Source organism: Phodopus roborovskii, unplaced genomic scaffold, assembly GCF_943737965.1.
Source record: "Phodopus roborovskii unplaced genomic scaffold, PHOROB, whole genome shotgun sequence".
Lineage (NCBI taxonomy): Eukaryota > Metazoa > Chordata > Mammalia > Rodentia > Cricetidae > Phodopus > Phodopus roborovskii.
The window spans coordinates 26,246,383-26,252,140 of NW_026126470.1; the positions used below are offsets into that span (position 1 = coordinate 26,246,383).

General features: G+C 44.4%; 1 pseudogene; it reads right to left on the reverse strand.

Moving 5' to 3' along the window:
- Positions 1–4,046: 4,046 nt before the first annotated feature.
- On the reverse strand, positions 4,047–5,038 carry LOC127227328 (cyclin-G1-like; annotated as a pseudogene).
- Between the last annotated feature and the right edge of the window lie 720 nt (positions 5,039–5,758).

Consider the following 5,758-nt stretch of genomic DNA (forward strand, 5'->3'; position numbering starts at 1 on the left):
AGCACAGCTCACCAAATCAAGCTATGAATGTCAACAGGAAGAGAATGGCCAGAGAGACATCAGCCCAAAGACATAGGGAACTTTCATCTCATGTCCAAATGATTCTGGTAGCACCACAACTCCACACGAGAACTATGTTTCTAAAAATGGAATTGTTCCTGTGGCAACTCTTCAAGTAGTTTTTCTGTCTGAGGTGGTTAAATCTGCATATGAGCCCCAGCTTGTAATATGCTGTTGTTTTCATTCTGTTTGGTTCTCCACACACACACACACACACACACACACAGAAAATCTGTACAACAAAGGCAGCTAGCAATACCCAGAGTGACACATCCTTCACAGAGGAGCGTCGCAACACTGTGCTAGCAGGCCGGCTCTCTCAAATCCTCATCCTGCTGGCAAACTACTTAATCTCAGTCACAGGTTCCTGAACAGGAATGAACAATGAAAGGGAATCTTCAGATCGCCCACTGTGACTCAAACGTATTGATTCTGTCATGTGTAGAGCTCTCTGCTCTATCTGGACATTTTAAGCTACAGGGATATATTTTTAATGCATATGTACTCTCCTCTCCTATGGGGAGCTTTTATTTTTCCTCTGTTTGAAGATGGCTTGGTAGAGAACTAATGAAGATAAAAATTCCCAACCATGCTTATTAGGGAAAATTAGGTAAGTGGGCTTTTAAATTCATCGTGGGAATTGAACTTAGCCACATGAACAAATTATAGCATCCTTTGCGATCTCAATTGATCAAAAGCAAATGACCACACTTTTATTCCAAACAACCAACAACAGCTGGTATGCATCACAGTCATCTGAGGCTAAGTCATCTGGCTACCCGAAGACAAAAGCCTAGACCTTCAACAACACAGCACTGACCCCGGAGACTTTGTGACACCTCTGCCACAGTGAGGGATATGGGCACCACAAGCCCAGCCCAGAGCAAAGGCGGCCCACCCCTCTGCTATCAAAACTCACAAACACCCCTACCTTGTTCAATACCCAGAGCCATGTGTTTGTAATCTCAGCACTAGTGAGATACAGACAGGTGGATTCCTACAAGTCACAGATAACCCAGCCCAGCCAAGTTAGTGAGCTCCAGACCAAGGAGAGACCCTGCCTCAAAAAGAGGAGGAGAAGGAGGAAGAAAGATCTGAGGAACTACAAATGGTTGCTGTTCATCTTTCACCTCTGCTCCCAACAAAGCACGACACACACACACACACACACATATATGTATTTCATATATGTATACACACACATATATGTTTTCTCAGGAACAAAATTCTTGTGCATAACAATCATTATATCTTCTGGGTTTTTACACATAACATGCCACCTTCTCTTGTTAACCATCTACAAATCATCTCTTGTGGTTTGAATGTACACTGGCATGTCTGAACACTTGATCCCTAGGCAGGGGCACTGTTAGGGAGGATGGCAGAGGCCCTGGGGGTGGAGCCTTGCTGGAGGAAGTGGGCCACTGACTGTGAGTCTTGAGTTTTTACAGCCCAACCCTACCTCCTGCTCACTGCTCCTTACAGAGCCCTGTGGATGCAGTGTGAGTAGCCAGCCTCCATTCCTGCAACTGTGCTTTCACCATCTGTCACCATGTCTTCTTCTCCACCATGATGGACTGTGTCCCTCTAGAACAGTGAGCCAAAGTAACTAAGGAAACAGTCAACGGCCAAATGTCTAATGCTCCATTTAAGCCACGCCCCACTGGTGAACAAACTCCATCTACTTTGCCATCTTCAGATCGTCCCTCCCACTTACCATCCAGGTCCTAATTAATGTATTATGGACCCTGATTTTATACAGCTGCGTGCCCCACAAAAGGTGTACTGCTCTTGTTAAAAGACACGTGGTTTTGTTAGGTTTTTTCGAGAAGAGGTCACCAGGCATCCCAGAAGGAATTCTATTCCCTAACTCTCATCATACTCTCAACCTTAACTCTCAAAGCACCTGCCCCAACCAAGTAAATGAGTCACCTATAGTTGTATTCCACCATGCCTGGCTTTATAAAAGATTTGGGGAATCTTGTTTCTTTCCTGTCTCAGGGATGGTTAGAAACACTGCCACAGAACTGAGAAAGTTAAAGCTGATTTAAACAGCAGACAATCTGACTCAAAAGAGAAGAGAAAAACTTGAAAGATCTTAAGAATCAAAAGCATAATTTATTACACCTTTTACTGTAATGCCAAGAAGCCCCAATATCCTTCAGTGGCCCTGAAGGCACCGGATTTATATAAAACCAGATAATTTATGTGTTTAATAACAGTGTGTATGAAGGCACTTGTCATAACCACATCCATAAAAAGAAAGAAGCAGGGAGAGACATCCTTATCATCCAACAGTGGAAGAAACAGCAGGTAAATTATAAATAAGTGTGTGTGAATGTTCCACGGGCTTTTAACTGGTGTGGCAAGCAGGTTTTAAAACATAATCAGGAAAGGCTCCTGAACAAAGGCAGAGTTGAGCCCCTTACAATCCAGCTGAGAAGTTTCATTTGTTTCGGGAGGACACTGCTAGGGATAGGTAAATTAAAATTAAGAAGTTTAAGGCTTAAATTTCAGTTCTAAAAAAAAAAAAAAAAAAAAGTTGTGTGGACCAGTTGTGCTCTGCTGAGGAGGAGGATGCAGGATGCACACTGCCGGGAGAGGAACTCAAACAGGGCAGGGACCAGGAGGCAGAAGCCAATGCCGAGGCCGACACAGAGGTCATGGAGGGGTGCCACTTACTATGTAGCTCTCACCCTACTTTCTTACAGACACGGAGCTACCAGCCCAGGGAAGACACCACCCACAGTGGCCTGGGCCCTCCTCTCATCGATCACTAATTAAGAAAATGCTGCCATGCAGACCTGCCTACAGCCTGATCTTTTGCTGTTGCTGTTGCTGCTGCTTGTTTGTTTTTTTTTTTTTTTTTTTTTTTTTTTTTTTTTTTTTTTTTTCAAGACAGGGTTTCTCTGTATCCTAGCTGTCCTAGATCAGACTAGGCTGGCCTCAAACTCATAGACATCCACCTGCCTCTCCCTCCCAAGTCCTGGGATTAAAGCCATGTGCCACCACCGCCCAGCTCTACAGTCCAATTTATTGGAGGCATTTTCTTAACCGAGGTTCCTCCTCTCTGATGACTTTAGCTTGTGTCAAGTTGACATAAAACCAGCCAGCACAGACCTCAACTAATCTAAACTAGATACCCTCCACAGCACGTAAACAGGCTTGTCTGTTAGGTGATTCTTAATCCCAACAAGTTGACAACATCAACAGTAACTATTTTCTTTCCCTTGAGTGCCTCGGGGCTAGTAAGTTGGTTCAGTGGGAGATGGTGCCATGCCTGACAGATGACCCGAATTCAAGCCACAGAACCTACACTTTGGAAAGAGACAGTTGATTCACAAGAACTGTCCTCTGATGCTGTGGCACATACGTTCTACACACACACATTCAACAAATGTAATTCTTTAGAAAATTAAGTGTTATTCCTCGCACACAGTAAATGGTTCCAAATAATAGCAAACTAGATCAGTGAGGTCATATTTTCCTTTACTATTTGTGGCGGTTTGGATGAAAATAACTCCCAGAGAGTGGCACCATTAGGAGGTGTGGCCTTGTCGGGGGAGGCGTGTCACTGGGGGTGGGCTTTGAGGTCTCAGAAGCTCAAGCCAGTCCCAGTGACTCACAGTCTCTTCCTGCTACCTGAGGATCCAGATCTGGAACTCTCAGCCTCCTCCAGCCTCATGTCTGCCTGGGGGCCACCATGCTTCCCTCCAAGACGATAATGAACTAAAACCTTTGAACCCATAAGCAAGCCCCAATTGAATGTTTTCCTTTATAAGAATTTCTCTGGTCATGGTGTCGGTTCATAGCAATAAGAACCCTAACTGAGACACTATCCAATACTATATTGTTTATTTTAAAGACGATTGTTTCAATTCTTCAATTGTAGATGAGAATTGATGCACTGCTATTATTTTTTTCTGTCTTTACTGAGAATAATAACCTCCATTGTCAATTAAGAGACTTGTTAGAGGTGAGTTATTCTATATAAACAATAGCCAGGTGGTGTACACAGAAACAATCCATTTCAACTTCTGGGCATTGCTTTAGAACATGTCTGTGATTAATATTCAGTTAAACGCTTGGATACAGGACCTTGTCAGAAGGTCAAACCCCAGCCATTTATCTCAGAATGTTTCTGGAGACACTCCATCCCTTCATTCATCCTGCCCACATTAGTGCTTGGCTTTTCTAAGCAACGATACACTATGCCAATACAGAAAACTTAGCTTTAGAGCATATGGCTATGATCCTGCAGTAGCATGCCATAGCTGAGCTGATTCTGCCCTTTCAAAGGTAAATCTATTTCTGCTTCCAAATGGCAAGTTCCCTTAAGTGAGCAAATAGCAGAGCTGCAGATTTTAAACAGCAGTAGTGTCTTTGACTTTCCAACACATCTTCCTTAAAATATTTTTCCCCATTCTCATCAGGTTTGAAACCAAATCTCCATACTGACTTAATCAGATCAGGTCAGTTGCCATGGGGCATTCCTCTCCTCTTTTGCTAATTTTACAGCCAAATGGGAGTAGCTTAGGACCCGACAGGCTCAGCAAGTAAAGCACTCACCCCTCAAGTCTGATGACCCTAGTCCAGTCTCCAGAACCCACATAAGAGAGGAATGGAAGGGGCAAAAATCACTCCATGGTTTCATGCTCTGATATCTCCTCCCTCTCCCTCTCTCTAACTGAAAAAACTGTACAACAGTTTAGTCCATCACACTCAAGGATGAGTGTGCTTTGGAAGAACTTTGCTTTTGGAATCTGTCCATTAAACTCATAGCTGGAGAAAATGTCTCCTTGTCAGAGAACTGAGTTAGACTAAACGTTCTTTGGGTTCAGCCATTCTGAGGTTGTTGTCATGTGCATACTCACTTAGTTTCAAATGTCTGTTCCCCGGGTGACACCAGACTCCTGTTCCAATAGCGTATCCTGCTGACACAGCATTCCTGAGAGCCACGCATCAATACCTCTATCATTTTGACAGCATCCACTCCTCGTTAATGACTACCTGCCCCAGCCTGTTTCCCCTAGCTCCACAATACCATATCTGGGAGTCCTATGAGATGCGGGACCTCGAGGACTAAAATGCTGAGTCCAGGAAATGGAAGCTGAGCTGGATGAAAAGCTCCACAGCAGGACAGACATAACATCACCCTTCTGAGGATCAGCTCAGAGCTTTGGTGTCTATATTCTCATCTGTTAGATCTAGAGCTCCTACTCTAAGGCAGGGCAAGGTTCAGTCCATGTGACTACAGGCCACATGCAACCCCTGGCCAGCTTGTAAGAAATCAAAGGCCAGTCTGAAAGGTAATATCCTATTAGACTAATTGAAATCCTGCTGTTACAGATGAGCATTCAGATAGGGTATCTTGAAGAAAGTTCACGGGAAGGAAAATATCCTTTCCTAGTACACTGAACAGTTCCTAAATATACAGCTCCAGGGCCCTCACTGGGGGTGAGGAGAGCAAATAAACCAGGCTAACACTGTAAGTTCCCTAAACTCAGAGACTCTTCCCCAGGAGGCCCACTCCGAGGCTTTCCTCGGGAACTCTGAGCATCTCCCAGGACCGCTGAATATACAGAAGGAGTCAGACCCCACTGCCAATCCCTGGGCACTCACATCCTTTCCCTGTGATTGGCAGCAGCAGAGCAGTCAACACTCAGAATTACAATTCCCAGCACACTGCCTATGGGGG